Raw genomic sequence first — 17,658 nt, 5'->3', positions numbered from 1 at the left:
GTGAGCTGGGGTTGCGCTAGAGGAGGGGGCGGCGCGTCCCGGCTGCGCTGCCGGGCCCCCACCTCCCCACCAGGGCGCCGCCCGTCAGCGGTGATGTCACACCCAGGCCCCAGCCCCCTCCGGCCCCAGCCCCCTCCGGCCCCGCGGCGGCCGCGACGCCCGTCCCTCTCCCCGCGCGACAAACCAGCTGGCGGCTGGGGCTCTGGCGCCGCGCGCAGCCAACCAGCGCGGCGGGAGGGGCGCGGGGCGGGCCGGGCCGGGGGCCCGCAGCCGTCACGCGGTGCCGCCGTCAGAGAGCCCAGCGCAGCCGGGGAGCAGCAGCCGCTCTGCGCTCGCTCGGGACCCGCGCCCCTGCCGGTGCTCATGCCGCGCGACCGCCACCAGTGACGCCGGAGAGGTAGGGCCTCGGCTCGCCAGGCTTCCAGGGCCGCATCCCGCACCTGCGTCCAACGCTCCCCCGGCGGGGAGCTCGTGCCCGGAGCCCTCGGCGCGGCCCCTTCCCTTCCCCCGACCCTCCCCCGTCCCTGCGGAGAACAATGGGGCAAATTCAGGGGTGTCCGCCCTTCTTGCGCAGCGAGGCACGGCCCTCTGGAGAGGCCCTTTGGTTGCGGCTTCGGCTGCAGGGGGACGCTGGTCTGGCGCGGGCGGGGTCGCTGCGGGGAGGGCGCAGGCCAGCATCTCGATAAACCCTCTCCGCTTCCCCGATCTTCCCCTCGCCCGGGCTGGAGCCGACACCCGGGATGCGGCCCGGGCTGGGACTGCACCGGCGGGGGAGGGGAGGGATGGAGCAAAGGGGAGAGAGGCGGAAGGGGCACCCGGGAGGGGGCGCGGCTGGCGCGGCCCGGCCGGAGGGAGGGTGTCCGGGGCGGCGGGGCGCAGGCAGGGGCCCTGGTCTCCGGGGTGGGGGAGGGCGGATGCTGGAGCGGAGAGCAAAACGGGCGGGCAAGCGGGCGGGCGGGGGCTGCGGCGGGAGGGCTGGCCGCCGGTTTGGTGCGCGCCGCCGGGACTGCCCAGCGCTCAGTCCAGGTCGCGTCCTCCTCTCAAGAGACCCCTTCTCCCTTCCAGAAAGGCTCACGGTTTGGGAGGGCCCGCCTGCGGACACGGCTTGCATCCACGCAGCCGGCGCCCCAGTAACAGGTGTGGCCCGGCGGCAGGAGGGGAGGGGGCTGCGGGACCGCGACGTCTCGGCTGGAGGCGCTCCCGGACGCCTGGGCTCGGGTGACAGGGGCGCCGCCGCGCAGCCCCTTTGGCTCGTCCTTTAAGCCGCCTCCCTCCCTAGCTCTCCGGCAAACCCAGCAGGCATCTCTCGCGCTCGGGGAGGAGCCCGGACAGCATCCCGGCGGGGAGGGAGGGTCAGCCGTCTGCCCGGCGCTGGGTGGGCGGGGGGACCGCGGGCCCCAGGGCGGGGAGGGGAGGGAAGAAGGGAATGCCGAGTCATGGGGCCCGCCGGGCGCGGGCGCGATGCGCGCCCACGTTCCCGGGGATGGGGGCTCTCCCGCCGAAATCCGCGGACCCCACCCCAGGCGGCCGCCCCTCCCGGGGATGCCAGCGTTGCTGGGGTAGAAGACCGTAGGGCAAAGGGCTGGCTGGCCCCGGCGGCTGCGGTGAGGCGGTGGTGCGGGAAGGCCCGTGCGCGCAGGGCCGTCTGCGTCCTAACCCCGGGGAGTCGCCCCGCGCGCTTCTGCAGCACCTACGCCTCCGCCTCCCCCCACCCGCCCCCCGCTCTCGGACTGTAAGGGGGGCCTTTACCGGGACGCGTGCCCATCCCCCTGAGCGAGCCGCTGGGGTCTGGAGTGGGGGCGGGGGCCGTACCTGCGGCGGCCATTTTGCAGGTGTGGTTGGCCACCCGCCCCGGCTGAAGCCGCGGGGCTCGGGGATCAGGAGTGAGGCGGGGGCGGCGCCTGCAGCGTCTGCAGTGTAGGGTGGAGGATGCTGCGGGCCGGGTCAGGTCTCAGGTTTGCACTCGACTGCGGTCAAGGCTCAGGAACCTTCTGGGGCTGACCGTTGCAAAGAGGCCACTGACTGGGAGATGCAGTGAACGGGGACAGTCTGCTTCCCGGGCTGTGAAAGCTGCTGAGGGGGCCGGGTCCCAGCCAGGGCGGGGACTCGGAGCTCATCCCGTGCTGAGCCTGGAGCTGAGGGTGGCGGAGGGCTGTCCGCGGGGTGTGGTCCACAGGGAGACGGAGCGTCCGGTGTGGAGTCAGGGTCCTGAGGAGGGCTTGCGGCTGCCCGCCACGGGCGCTGCCCCTCCTGCGTGTCCTCCCACAGACCGCCCTCCTGCGACCTCCCGCGGGGCCGGTCACACACAGCCAGGTGGAGGCTGGTGTGCAGCAAGCTGGGAGTCACACCGGACACACCGGGCCGAGGAGCCCCAGACACCAGCCTTGGCCCCCTTTAGTCCCTGGGTGTCGTTGCTGCTGACCCAGGGCTGACCGCATCCTTTGGAAGCAGAGCAGGGAAGTGGGCCCTGCGGAGGTGGGATGGGGTTGGGGGAGGGACCAAGAATGGGGGGACAGACCTGAGTGGGAGGTGGAGATGGGGGTGCCCAGCCTCAGGAGCAGGTCCCTTCAGCTCAAATAGCCAGCCAAGGTGGGTGAGCAGGGCGCGGGTCCTGCTGCCAGGGGGCCGGGAACCCCACCCTGGCCTTTAGTCCTTCAGGCCTGAGACCCTTCCGAGCCTGGAGGGGCCTGGGCTGCCTCCCCTGGGATGGAGAGCGGCTGGCTGGGGTCACCCCCGTGCCCAGTCCAGGGTGCTCCCCAGAGCGCTCTACACTCAGTATTAGACCGAAAGGCCCGGGCTCCCCACGCCTACCCGGTGTGCCTCCTGCAGCGTCTACCCCCCCCCTCCCCCCGCCCCACAGCCAGGCGCCCCTCTGAGAACTCTGAGGGCCATGCCCTCCCCCAAGCTCTCCTCGGCTGGGGTGCCCAGGGACACTGGCAGGCCGCTGGGCTGTCCCCTTCGCTGAGGGGACCCTTCCCACCTGGCGCCACCCGCAGAGGCAGCCCAGGGTGGGGGGGAGGGTGAGATGGCAGATGGGGCGACTGGCAGACCCGTGCTTCCTGCGCCACCTGCTCGAGCAGGTTTGCGTTTGAACTCCGGAGCACCGCCAGGACCCCGGCTTCTGGTCCAGCGGTGACCCCAGCCTCCCCCAGCGCCCCCGGCTTAGCGCCTCCGGGCCCCGGTGAGGGGGGCGCGGTGTTGGAGATGTTGGAGGGGGAGGACACACTCAAGGTCGGCGGTCAGCGGAGCCCGAGCCTCCTGAGCCCTCTGCGTTTCCCCCAGCCCCCCTGCGGGCTTTGGCTCCCCACCCACACCACCCGAGCTGGCTCCCCACCCCTGCCCGGCCCCCTGGCAGTCCCGTAGGTGCCACCGGACGGAGCGGGACACACCGTCCGCTCCTCTCTATCCCTGGGATTTACTCTCCTAATCCCGGCTCAGCTCTGGGCCGAGCCCCGGCCCCGCCCGGCCCCGCCCCTCCACGCCCCGCCCCGGCCGCCTCACGCCCCGCCCACACAGGGCGCCGGTGGTGGGGCGGCGGCCCTGCTGCTCCCACCGTCGGGGCTGCTGGGGGTCTGTGCGGCGGTGGGAGACGGGCGGGGCGCCAGGCCGCCTTTTCTCACTCGTCACTCTGCTCCCCGTCGCGCTTGGGCACACTGGAGGGCTACCCGCAGACATAGTCACTTTCACCGCTCACACGCTCACATTCTCTCACACAAACACCCCTCACACATACACACTCAGACACACACACACACAGTCTCGCACTCACACACACACACAGTCTTCCACACGCTCACATTCTCTCTCACACAAACACCCCCTCACATATACACACTCATACACACCCCTCGCGCACACACACTCACACACACTCTCTTCCACACTCACATACACACACACTCTCCCCCACACACATTCTTTCTCACAGAAACACCCCCTCACACGTGCACATTCACACACACACACACCCTCTCTCATACACACTCACACACACATCCTCACACACATACACACACACCCTCTCACACGCACACTCACACACACATCCTCACACACACTCACACACACCCTCTCAGACACACACACACATCCATGCACACTCACACACACATCCTCACACACACACACACACATCCTCACACACAAATCCTCACACACACATACACACATCCTCACACACACTCTGACAACACCCTCACACATACACACTTGCGTGCACACACACACACACACCCTCTCACATGCACACTCACACACACATCCTCACACACACTCACACACACCCTCTCAGACACACACACACATCCTTGCACACTCACACACACACCCTCTCACACACACACTCACACACACATCCTCACACACACTCACACACACTCGCACACACAGACTGCAGCCCTTACCCGCTTGTTCCTCCCTGGTCCTCCTCCTCCCGGGAGCCTCCGCACCCACACCGGGAGGGCGGCAGCTCCAGGCTGAGCAGTGATGTGGGGCCAGGCGCGGGTCAGCGCGGAGCAGAGCACAGCTCTCCCTAGTGTCTGAGTGCATCTCCTTTGTCCTCCCCTCCCCCAGCTTCTCAGTCACTCCCTCTCTTCTGCTGAGTGCCCTCTTTCCTGGCATCCTCGCCCCGGAAACCGCCTCTCCCTGCTGCTCTCTGCATCCCCGGGGCTGGAGTTCTCCCTTTGACGGGCCGCAGAGCGGCTGCTTTCTTGGCTTCCTGTACTGCTTTTGCTGGAGCACATCCTTGTGTGACTTCCTGAAAAGGGTGGTGAGTCCTTGGCTGCTCGAGAGCATCTTTGCTCCGTCCTCACACTGGGTCGCTGCTCCATCTGGGGCCCTCCTTGTCGGTAACTCATGCTGAAGGCTTTGTCATCGTCACCAGCACCAGGTGCTCAAGAGAAGTCTTTGTCAGCAACTCGACTTCCCTGCCTGGATCTCTTAGCATCCTCTTCATCTGTGGATCCCCGACCAGCCGCGTGCGCGGGTTCGCTGTGGGCTTTTGTGTGCGTTGGTGCTCAGCGGGGCCTTCCAACGGGAGACAGGCTTATTCTCCTGCCTGTGCACATTTCTGCCCTTTCCTTTTCTCTGTTTTCTTCCTTGGATTCATGCGTTGGTCTTCGGTTTTCTGGTGTTTTCTCTCATTCTGTCTCCTTTATGTTTTATGTCCTATTTTCTGGACAATTTTTGGACTTCATTTTGGAATTCTCTGGGGGAATTTTGTGTTTCAGCATCTACAGTTTATTACTAAGAGCACCATTTTCCTTGTCTCTGTGAGCTCCCGTTTCATAGCACCCTATTCTTGTTTTGAAAATGCAGTGTGTTCTCGAAACATTCTGATAAGTTTAGAGAGGTTTATTGCTTGTTGAGTTGTTTTCTCTTTCTCACAGGGCCTGTTTTCTGCTGGGTTATTTTATGCTGAAGCTGTTACTCCCTTCATGCGCGTGGTGGGCCTTGGTCCATTCATCTTAGGGGCCCTGCTGGGGAGCGGATGTGTTCCCCCGTCTTGCGGGGGGAGTGGGGGTGCCGCCAGCAGGTCTGCTTTAGGTGAAGGGATGGCAGCTGCCAGCCAGGCTGTGCCCCCGGTGCCAGAATCTGGAGGGCCGCACCCACACGGAGGCCCCGCGCTTCCTGGGTGTTTTCTCCCATTTCTGCAGAGAACCTGCTGCTGTTCACCCCAAGTGTTGGTGGCCATGGGCCTCTGGGGGTGGGGGCGGGGAAGGGGTGAGAGTCTCCCCACTGCTGTGGAGGTTCTGCAGGCAGACTTGCACCCAGGGCCCCTCTTCAGCCTTATTCCCCACGCCTGCCCCCGACTGGGCCCATGAGCCCCGAGAGCCGCACTGCTGTGCCGCAGAGGCCCACGCCCCTATCCTCACAGGGGAGGAGGAGGGCCTGTCCTAGCCACCCTGCAGACGGGCCCACAGAGGCAGGCACGGCTCTGTCCCCAGTGCTGACATGCTGGGGCTTCACGCCGAGGCCTCAGCGTCAGTCAGTTGGCCCCCTGGCCTGGGGCGTCCCCACCACCCTGAGTTCAGTGTCAGCGTCCTCGGAGCGCCGTTGTTTCCCCTGCTCTCAGCAGTGTGCCAGGGCGTGAGGCTCTGTGGGCTGACCTCACCGTGCACATTCGTCTGCTCCTCTCTGAATCGAGTTGTTGGATCCCCCAGGACGCTTCATCCACTTTCACGTCTGGACAGCGCTCCTGTGTGACTGAGCGGTCTCCGGTCGGGGGACAGTTAGGTGTCTCCGTTCCCTCCCTCTTGCCTCCTGGGCTCATGCACAGCATCTCCAGTTGTGCAGCTGCTGGCCACAGGGTCTGCGGCCTTACTAGAAGTTGCCCTGTTGTTCTGAAAGTGGTTGAACCAACAAACTTTTCCCTCATGATCCCTAAGTTCCTGTTGTTCTATCCTCACAACAGCTGGGGTTGCAGACATTTTAATGCTGACCTGATGGATGTGGTTTTAAACAACACTTTCTTAATTACTGTTGTGGTTGAGTATCTTGTCCTGTAAGGCAAAATAAGTATCTTGCCTGTTCATACCTTTTTGCCCATTTTTTCCTTTTGTGTCTCTTTGACTTTGTCTGTTCTCTGCATGTTCTGCTCGTGAGTCCTTGTTGATCGTATGGCTGGGTGGGTGGACTTCTCTTCTCCTTTTAATAGTATTTTGATGCCTGGACTTTTCCATTTGGCATCTTCCATGGGCTTCGAAATCCTTCTTAAAGGTGAGCATGGAGGGAACACGTTTTGTTTTCTTCCGAAACTGTATTTTCACATTTAGATCTTCAGTCCATGTGGACTCAGTTTGGGGATGAAAGGGGATCTCACAGTGTATTTTTCCACATGACTGGCCAGTTGTCTTAGTCTGTCCAGGCTGCTGTAACAGAACAGCAGCACAGACTGGGGGCTTACAAACCGCAGAATCTACTTTCTCACAGTTCTGAGGCTGGGAGTCCAAGATCAAGGCACCAGCGCGGTCAGGGTACAGCATGGCCAGGTATGGGGAGAGCCCTCTTCTGGGTCTTCACAGGGCTGAGAGCAGAGACAGGAAGCAAGTCCCCTTGGAGCTTTCTAAGGTCACGAGGCTCCCAAGTGCCCCGCCTCCTACCGCTGTCACACTGGAGGGTAGGGTTTCGGCATAGGACTTTTGGGGGACACAGGCATTCGGTCCATGACACCAGTTTTCTCGGCGCCCCTTTGTCTTCTCCTCAGTCTGCAGAGCCCCCTTTATCTGACGTTGGAAGGCGGTGTGTGCGCCTGTTTCTGGTGTCCCTTCCGTTAACAATTGTGGTGACTGACGTGTCCCAACCACCTCGTGTTAATTGCTTCAGTTTTATATTAAGCCTTGTTATCAGACATGCTCTCTACCTTCTGTGTTTCTTCAAGCTTGTTATTGGTATTGGTAGTATCTTACTATTTAGAAATTCTTAGAAGCAATCTGTCCAGTTTCACACACACAAAAAAACCCACCTGATTTTGTTTGAAGTTACATCTGAATGTTTTGATTCATTTGGGTGAAAATACACATTTTTAAGATACTGAAATTTCTTTTTTAAGAACAGATTATAGTTCTTCATTTATTTAGATTTTCTATACTATGTGATGTATCCTTTGTTACATTTATTCCCATAGACGTACTTAGTACTTGTAGTTTTTCTTTAAATGGTACCTTAAAAGATACGTTTAAAACTCTTTGTCTGTAGTGCATACCAACATGATTGGTTCCTAGCAATTTTGCTGACCCTTCCCACTGAATCAAATAATGTCTGTGGATCCTCTTGATTTCTGTGGAGATAAGCAGATGGTCGGCATATAATGACAGTTTGTTTTATTCTAGTCCAGCCCATCTTTTGCCACTGTTATCCTGTCTTCCTGCCTTATCACTCGGGCAAGAACCTCTGCTACAATCTTAAACAAAAGTGGTAACAGTAGGTATCCTGAACTTGTTCCTGAATTTAAAGAAAATGTCCCCAATATTTCAGCGTTAAGTATGGTATTTGGGTAGATTTTTAGTAGATACGTATCATGAGATTGGCTTCCCCAGTGGCTCAGTGGTAAAGAACCCACCTGCCAATACAGAAGACCCAAGTTCAATCCCTGGGTCGGGAAGATCCCCTGGAGGAGGGCATGTCAGCCCACTCCAGTATTCTTGCCTGGAGAATCCCTTGGACAGAGGAGCCTGGTGGGCTAAGTCCATGGGGTTGCATAGTCAGACACAACTGAAGCAACTTGGCATGCACACATTATAAGATTAAAGTTTTCTTTTATCCTCACATTGCCAAGAGTTTTATCATAAATGGGTTTTGAAAATTATTGAGTGCTTCTTCAGTATCTATGAAGAACTTCACTTGACCTATTTTCCTCTTTAATCTGACATGTGGTGAATTTTATTAATAGCTATCCTAATGTTAAGCCATTATATCACCATACTGGTATTCCTGAAATAAACCTATCACATTATCTTTTTTATTTTCTGTTTGACTTTCTTGCTAGATTTTGAACTTTTGTATCTTATGTTCATCAGGGACATTGATCTAAATCTTAATTTCTTAAATTTTCTGTATCCAATTTGATACCAAGGTCATTTTAGCCTCAGTGCATGAGTTAGGGATATAATTTTTCTCCTTCTGTTTCCCTTTCTTTTTCTTCTTCTCTTACATAGTTTGTATAAGATTGGAAATATCTGCGGGGTTTTTTGTATGTATGGTAGAACTCCCTTATAAAAGTATCTGAGTCTTCTGATTTTCTTTTGGTGGTTAGAATTTTAAACTACTGAATCTATTTCTTTAAAGGTTATAGAAAAATTCCTACTGAATTTTTCTCCTAGTTATAGATCTTCTCCTGCGTCTTGGTGTGTGTAGTCATCTCCTGCAACTTGGCATGTGTGTAGTCATTTTTAAAATTGAATTCGAGCCATTTCTACATTGTGGAGCATCTGAGTTATGCTTTCTTCTGTGAAGAATGTTGGCTTTGTTTTGTTAGGCAGTTAAATTGTTTGAAGACTTATTTGACCCTTCAAGGCCTGATTTTCAGCTTTTCTAGAATTACTTTTGGGTAGATGTCACTCCAGGGATAGTTAAGCCCACAATAAACTTGATTTATTTGGGGTGTCTGCTGAGTGGTTGGGAATCTGGGATGGAGGGATCAAAAGAATTGTATTCTGACTGGTGGGAGCACAGATCTCTGCTGATTTTGAGCTTTGGGAATTATTCAGTCTTCTTTGCTTGGACCACTTGGGCATGGACATGGTCTACATGTTTCCCCCGTGGCTCAGCGGTAATATATCTGCCTGCCAATGCAGGAGATGCAGGTTCAATCCCTGGGTTGGAAAGATCCCCTGGAGAAGGAAATGGCAACCCTCTCCTGGGAAATCCCATGGACAGAGCAGCCTGGCAGCGTACAGTCCATGGGGTCACAAAGAGTCAGACAGGACTGGGCGACTAAGCACCAGCGGTAGTGAGACAAGTGAATCCCTAGCAGATTTCTGGAGCTCTGTTACCAAGTAATGCTTTCCTTTCCAGACTCTGAGCCACACATTCCAGCTGCTGCCACTCACCCAAACTCTGACCTTCATCTCCTCAACTCATCAAAGTTGCTGAGCTGTTCAAGCGCCCCCTGCCCATGCCTGAGGTCTGTAAGTCGTCTCTGGGCAGATCTGGCGATGGTAGGGCTCGTCCCCATGTGCTTCCCTGCCTTTCTGCCACGTCTAAAAACAGTGATTTGCATCTGCTTGGTCCCGTTCGCTAGCTGTTGTTTACAGTGCGAGGCTGAGCGTGGTCCTGACAACTCCGTCATGGCTGGGTGTGGAACTGCTGTCGGTTTTGCTGGTAGTATCTTCATGATCATTTACGACTGAGTTCATTTGTAACTCTGCAGTGGTTTTTTCTTTTGTGTGTTGGTTATTTGGATGTTGGGACTTCCCTGGTGGTTCACTGGTTAAGACTTGATGCTTCCACCGCAGGAGTCGTCGGTTTGATTCCTGGTCGGTAAACTAAGACCTGGCATGTCTCGTGTCATGGCCAGAAACATTTTTAAAAGAGAAGTTTATTTTAAAAAATTTCTTAACATATGGATTTTTAATGATCTTTTATTGATTTTTTTATTTTATTGTATTCAAATTACATGATCCATTTGATACAGAGTCCGCATGGTAAAACATTGTAAATGTTCCCTATGTTTTAGAAAAGAATGTGTTTCTCTAATTTTTGAGGGCAAGAGAGAGCACAAGTTTTCATTAGTTCATGATTATTGTGTTGCGCAAATCATCTCCATGCTTGTTAATTACGTGTCTGCTTGGTCTGTCAGTAGTGAGAGGTGCATTAAACCTCCTGCCATGATGAATTAGCGAATTGTTCCATGAGGCATGGCCCCTAACCTTGGTTTTCTGGTTTCATCATTTAGTCTCTTTGGGACCATTCTGGGTAATTTTCTTCCGGACATTTTCCAGTTCATTAATTCCCCGTTCAGCTCCATTTCATTTGCTGATTAATGTCAGCTAAACTTTAAAAGTTAAAGGATTACATTTTTTAAAGTTCTGCGTGGTTTACCCCCATATTTTACTGCATTCTTTTCCCTTCCTGCTTATTTCTGTAAACATTTTACGTGCACTTGTTTTGTAATCTGAATCTGACAACTGCAACCTCTGAGGTCCTTAAGGATCTAATGTTTTCTTTGCATTTTCCCCCTGACTGTCGTGGTGAAGTTCATCTCGGGTGTTGGGTGGTGTGCCACCGTGAGCACCCATTTAGCTGATCTTCATCTCTGGGAATATTGGGGCGCCTAGGGGAGGAAGCTCTTCTCAAGGAGGGTTTGTGTCTGCTTTTGTGAGATACTTTGGATGCAAACACCTGAGACTACTCTGAGCTAACCTCTCAACCCTGGGCTTCCCTGATCACATGGGCTTTGTGAATTTTAGACCCAAACCTGTGTGAGGTCAGGTCTGTGGCCTCAAATTCTCCGAAGCACTGGCTTTCTCACCACCAGGAGCTGAGGGCCATTCAGAGCAATTCCCACGTCCCTCTGATGGCCAGTGGCTTTCCCCCACTTCCAGAGGATCCAGATTTTTGTGACACTTGGTTCCACTTCTGACTGCCTGTCTTTGAGGTCACGCCTCCCATCCCCCACTCAGCAGGTGAAACCCACTTCTGCTGCATCTTCTTCCTGGGTGAGCTGGTGGAATGGGCTCCCCACTTTCGTTTCAGCTCCTTTCCTTTTTCCCCTTTTCCAGAATTCCCTTCTTTTATTCTGATGCTTGTTATATATCCCAAATTTAATGGTGATTTCTAATGGGAGGATATCTCATCCATTGTACTGCCAGATATGGGAGTCTTTCATTCACCTTTCCCCCCATCAGTTTTGAAATAATAATCTTAATGAACAAAACCAATTTTTGTTTTCACACACATGGCACTTGCCAACCAAGGTGAGCTAGCTTTCTGTCTCTCCCACTTTCCCTGAACCACTTGATAATTATTTTAAAAATAATTTTTAGGTTAAATATGAACGTCATTTAGAAGAGTCAAATATATCTACAAAATTCATTTTGAAAATCAGCACTTTTTGCTCTCTGTGCCCAGCCACTTTCAACTCCCTTCAGCTGTTTTGTTGTTACTGTTGCTATTTAGCTCTGTATTGCTAAATAACGTGCTTTTTCTGCTCATTTTTGGCCTGTTTTAGAAGTTATGTAAATGGAATTATATAGAATTTAGTGTTTGGTTCGTCATTTCTAATTTATCTTCTCTCCCTCCTGAAATGCCAGTGAAATAGCTGTTGTTGTTCAGTCACTAAGTCACTTCTGACTCTTTGTGACCCCATGGACTGCAGCACAGAAGGCTCCCCTGTCCTCCACCATCTCCTGAGTTTGCCCAGATTCATGTCCATCGAGTCGTTGATACGACCTAACCATCTTATCCTCTACCACCCCCTTCCCCTTTTGCCTTCAATCTTTCCCAGCATCAGAATCTTCGAGTGAGTCAGTTCCTCTCATCAGGTGCTGAAACACGGAGCTTTAGCTTCAGTATCAGTCCTTCCAATGAGTATTCAAGGTTGATTTCTTTTAGGATTGATTGGTTTGATCTCCTTGCAGTCCAAGGGACTCTCAAGGGTCTTCTCCAGCACCACACTTGAAAAGCATCAATTCTTTGGTGCTCAGCCTTCTTTATGGTTGGTTCAGCTCTCACATCTGTACATGACTACTGGAAAAAACCACAGCTTTGGCTACACAGAACTTTGTCAGCAAAGGGATGTCTCTGCTTTTTAATTCACTGTCTGGAGGTAAACTAGGAAGAACTATGGACGGAGGTTAGCAACATCGTACAGGAGGCAGCGACCAAAACTATCCCAAAGAAAAAGAAATGTAAGAAAGCAAAATGTTGTTTGTGGAGGCCTTACAAATAGTTGAGAAAAGAAGAGAAGCAAATGCAAAGGAGAAAAGGGAAAGATATACCCAACTGAATGCAGAGTTCCAGAGAATAGCAAGGAGAGATAAGAAAGTTTTCTTAAGTGAACAATGCAAAAAAAAAAAAAAAGAGGAAAACAATAGAATGGGAAAAACTATAGTAGACCTCTTCAAGAAAATTGGAGATACCAAAGGAACATTTCATGCAAAGATGGGCTCAATAAAGGACAGAAATGGTATGGACCTAACAGAAGCAGAAGATATTAAGAAGAGGTGGCAAGAATACACAGAAGAACTGTACAAAAAAGATCTTCACAACCAAAATAACCACGATGGTGTGATCACTCACCTTGATTCAGACATCCTGGAGTGTAAATCAAGTGGGCCTTAGGAAGCATTACTACAAACAAAGCTAGTGGACGTGATGAAATTCCAGCTGAGCTATTTCAAATCCTAAAACATGATGCTCTGAAAGTGCTGCACTCAATATGCCAGCAAATATGGAAAACTCAGCAGTGGCCACGGGACTGGAAAAGGTCAGTTTTCATTCCAGTTTCAAAGAAAGGCAATGCCAAAGAATATTCAAACTACTGCACAATTGTGCTCATTTCATATGCTAGCAAGGTAATGCTCAAAATCCTTCAAGCTAGGCTTCAATAGTTCTTGAACTGAGATATTCCAGATGTACAAGGTAGATTTAGAAAAGGCAGAGGAGCCAGTGATCAAATGACCAATATCCGATGGTTCATAGAAAAAGCAAGGGAATTTTAGGAAAACATCTATTTCTGCTTTATTGACTGCACTAAAGTCTTTGACTGTGTGGAGCACAACAAATTTGGAAAATTCTTAAAGAGATGGGAATACCAGACCACCTTACCTGCCACCCCACTCCAGTACTCTTGCCTGGAAAATCCCATGGACGGAGGAGCCTGGTAGGCTGCAGTCCATGGGGTCGCTAGGAGTTGGACATGACTGAGCGACTTCACTTTCACTTTTCTCTTTCATGCATTGGAGAAGGAAATGGCAACCCACTCCAGTATTCTTGCCTGGAGAATCCCAGGGACGGTGGAGCCTGGTGGGCTGCCGTCTATGGGGTCGCACAGAGTCAGACACGACTGAAGCGACTTAGCATAGCATAGCATAGCATTACCTGCCTCCTGAGAAACCTGTATGCAGGTCAAAAAGCAACAATTAGAACCAGTCATGGAACAATGGACTGGTTCTCAGTTGGGAAAGGAGTACATCAAGGCTGTATATTGTCACCTTGCTTATTTAATTTCTATGCAGAGTACATCACAGGAAATGCCAGGCTGAATGAATCACAAGCTGGAATCAAGATTGCCAGGAGAAACAACCTCAGATATGCAGATGACACCACTCTTATGGCAGAAAGTGAAGAGGAACTAAAGAGCCTCTGATGAGGGTGGAAGAGGAGAGCGAAAAAGCTGGTTTAAAACTCAACATTCAAGAAACTAAGATTGTGGCATCTGATCCCATCACTTAATAGCAAATAGATGGAGAAAAAGTGGAAACAGTGGCAGATTTTATTTTCCTGGGCTCCAAAATACCACTGAACATGGTGACTGTAGCCACAAAATTAAAAGACACTTGCTGCTTGAAAGGAAAGCTGTAACCAACCTAGACAGCACATTGAAAAGCAGAGACATTACTTTGCTGACAAAGGTCTGTCAAGTCAAAGCTGTGGTTTCTCCAGTGCTCATGTAGGGAGGTGAAAGTTGGACCATAAAGAAGGCTGAGCACTGAAGAATTGATGCTTCTTGATTGTGGTGCTGGACAAGACTCTGGACTGCAAAGAGATCCAACCAGTCAATCCTAAAGAAAATCAACCCTGAATATCCATTGGAAGGACTGTTGCTGAAGCTGAAGCTCCAATCCTTTGGCCACCTGATGCGAAGAACTGACTCACTGGAAAAGACCCTGAAGCTGGGAAAGATTGAGGGCAGGAGGAGAAGGGGATGACAGAGGATGAGATGGTTGTATGGCATCACCGACTTGATGGACATGGATTTGAGCAAGCTCCAGAAAACGGTGGAGAATAGGGAAGCCTGGCGTGCTGCAGCCCGTGGGTCTCAAGGAGGCGGAACAATCCCACCTGTGGCTCTGCCCTGCTTGTACAGTCTGTGCCTGTCAGGGTTTTCAGATCAGGTCCTGGTGTGGTTGCTGAAGCCCCTTCTCCCAGGGAACCTGAACTCTGACCTCTGTCTCCTTGGCACCTGAGACCATGGGAGAATTCTCATTGATTTCCAGAGGCTTTCTGCTTGAGTTCGAAACTTCCGCCCTTTCTGCCTTTGGAGTTTGGCAAGTGTCTTAAGGGGAGAACTGACCATTTGTTCCATTTAAGTCTCTGCTTCTTTCTCCTGGGATCTTGGCCTCTTAAGTGTTGTTTTTCTCAACCAAAAACTCTGCAGGTTCTCCATCCCTCAGCAATGGCTCTCTGTGTGGGAAGACTCTGGACTCCCAGCCTCGTGCCTGTGACTGGAATGCAAAGCGCTGGGGGGGAATGTGCTGGGGAAGTCGTCCTGCCCCACAGCAGCCCCATCCCTGGAATCTCCGCCCGCCAGTCTGCGTGGCTTCTGCAGCTCTTGGATTCCTTCAAGCAGATTCAAAAACTGTGTGCAGCTCCTCCCACTGTGAACGCCGGGTGGGCGTGCCAGAAGTGGGAGGAGGGAACCAGCGTCTTCCTCCAGCGTTCCCCCACCTGGACGCACAAGCCCTGCTTTGCTTTTCCTGTTTGGTGTCTGTGCACGGGTCTCTCCCCAGGGCCATGAGCAGAGTCTCCGGTGTGTTCTTGTAAATGCTTTCCCAGACTAAGGTCTAGCTCTGTTTCTTTAGCCAGTTGTCCGATACTGACCTTATCCCATCCTGTGACGCTGCTTTATCACGGTTGGATTTGGGGTTTGTCTGTTTGTGTGTGTCTGTGGCCCAGCTTCATTTTCCCCACTTTCCTCTCTCCTCACGTCACCACTAGACTTTGGGAACTACTGCAGCTTTAGGGTAAATATGATAGCTGGTAGGGCGTGCTCCCCTCTTTCTTCTCTTTCAAAACTCTCTTCCAAACTCTTGCCAGATGTCACTGGAAATCCTGTTGGAATATTTTGCTTATTGGAATTGCACTGAATGAATATAGCTAAATTTGGGGAGAACTGAAAATTTTGCATTATCAAATTGAACATCTTTCATAAATATTTTCTTTGTTTCTAATTATCACCTGTTTCAGGACTTGGGATCATGTATTCAAAGGACCCAGCCTTTACGTTTCAGGCATAGGGCCTCTTGCTGAAGGTGTATTAGAATCCTCATCCTAATTTGCATTCTCACTAGGAATTCACCACCTATTGTACTCTTCCCACTCCACCCAGAATGTCCTAAGACTTTTCTCAGTTTCAAAAGTGCAGAGATTTTCCCGCATAAGGCAACATGCATTCTCAGAGAGGTACGCCTTCCAGTCCACGCTGGATGGCCATCCATGGACGTAAGAAGGTGAGAGTGTTGAGAAAACATCCGTGGTGTGTGGATGGAGGCGCGCAGATGGCTGGAAGGGACTGCGGGGTGGAGCTGGAGTGAGTCCAGCCCCCGAATTTGGCCCCCACCGCCTGGGCTTTCGCTCATGTCCTGAGCTTTTGGCCTTGGTTGTTGGCTGGCCTGGTACTTTCTCGTCTCCCTGTAGCCTTGGATGAGCTATGTCGCCTGAGAGGACAGTCCTGCTCCTGTCCAGCCTGTTCTGGGGAGTCCTGGGGCACCGAGGAGCTGGCCCTGGGAGTTTGCAAGATTGACCCCAGCCCTGCCCATACCCTCCCCTGTCTGTAGAGAGAGGGGCACCTGGGTCTCTGCAGCCCCTCCTGCTCTTGGTCCTGGGTCCGTGCACAGAGGCGCCCCCCACCCTGGAAGGGGGTCTTTTTGTCAGACTGTCCAGAGGGTGATGATTACAGGGGAGGCTGAAGCAGATCTTTTCAGAAGTGGAGGTGTGACAGACCCTCAGTGTGGGAGGGTCTGGAAGAGACCCCAGGCCTCTGCCCTACTTGGATGCCTTTGGTGACAGGAGGCTCAGGACTTAACCGGCATCAAGTTCATTTCAGACAGTAGTAGGGGAGCCCCGGCAACTGAACAACTGAACAACAGCGAGGAGGAGGAGCCCCCAGAACTCCGGGCTGCCTGTTTCCTGGAGCTCCTGGCCGTTACCATGACCAGTAGCTCGCTTTCCTTAGCCGGCCCCCTCCCCTTTCCCAGGAGCCCCTCCTCAGCCCTGAGTCCCTGTGGGGGAGCAGCGATGGCATCGGCTGCTGCCCTGCAGCCCTGGGAAAGGAAAAGCTCCTACTTACTAGAAATTTTTATCAGCTTTCTATTTCATTCCTTCCATATGCCAGGCCTTGTGCTGAGTGATTTATCTACATTTTGTTTTAATAATGCATGAAAAATCATGCATTTTTTTCCCCACTAGGGAAGCTGTTCCCCATTTGGCTTATTCCAAGTGACTTGGCCACGGCCTCTCCCTGCAGCCCTGGGGAAGTCACTCTACCTGGAGGTCTGGGACCCCAGAGTGGAATCACTTTGGGGTCAACCTCCTCAACCTGGTCATGGTGCAGATGGGTAAACCAAGGCCCAGGGACTGAGTCACACAGCTGAGATAAAGGCAGAACCAGGACTGGCCCCGACCCCAGGCCTGCGCCAAATTGCTGTGACATGATTCCACCGTGGGCGTGGGCTCGGGACTCGACCCCGGGATCTACGCGAGTTAGGACAGGCGGCATTGTGCAGACATCTGTCCTGTTGGTTAGGGCAGTCTACTCCACCCTTTTGGTTTGCTGAGTAAATAGCCTCCTTTCCTACTGGCTTGGAGACCACACAAAGTCGTGGCCGCCTGCGGGAGCCCAGGGGAGGGTGCGCATGGACAGCCTGCTGTGAATGCCCTTGCCCTGTGGGTGACTTAAAGGCCCGGCCACGCGGGGGTCGTTTTCACTTGCAGAGAGCCCAGCTGGTCACTGCCCCTGTTGCAGGTGAGGACGCATGTGCTAGGTCTCATGCGGGCTGGCGGCTGGCCCGGGGCTGCCCGACCCTCTTCCTTCTGCGCTGCTGAGGCTGCCTGGGGGCAGCTCTGAGCACTGGCACCCGGGCACTAGCCTCTGGGCACTGGCCTCCCTCGGGGGCTCCTGGGGCAGGGGCACTGTCGGGGTCAAGGCGCTCGGGAGGAGGTGAAACAGCTCTGCAGAGGCCGAGCCTCAGGGCACACTTGGTTCCTGTGGATTTTGCC

At 53.3% G+C, this 17,658-nt stretch overlaps 1 protein-coding gene across 1 annotated transcript in view; it reads left to right on the top strand.

Annotated features, from left to right (window-relative positions):
* Nucleotides 1-250: 250 nt before the first annotated feature.
* KIF1A (kinesin family member 1A) overlaps nucleotides 251-17,658 on the top strand; it is an 84,558-nt gene continuing 67,150 nt past the window's right edge. The window contains exon 1 of the mRNA XM_055586623.1: nucleotides 251-397. The gene's annotated coding sequence lies outside the window, so the exon portion shown is untranslated. The remainder of the gene's footprint in view (nucleotides 398-17,658) is intronic.

Source organism: Bubalus kerabau, chromosome 6, assembly GCF_029407905.1.
Source record: "Bubalus kerabau isolate K-KA32 ecotype Philippines breed swamp buffalo chromosome 6, PCC_UOA_SB_1v2, whole genome shotgun sequence".
NCBI lineage: Eukaryota > Metazoa > Chordata > Mammalia > Artiodactyla > Bovidae > Bubalus > Bubalus kerabau.
The sequence above is the reverse complement of the archived record's forward strand: the minus strand, read 5'-3'. Positions and strand labels throughout refer to the sequence as shown.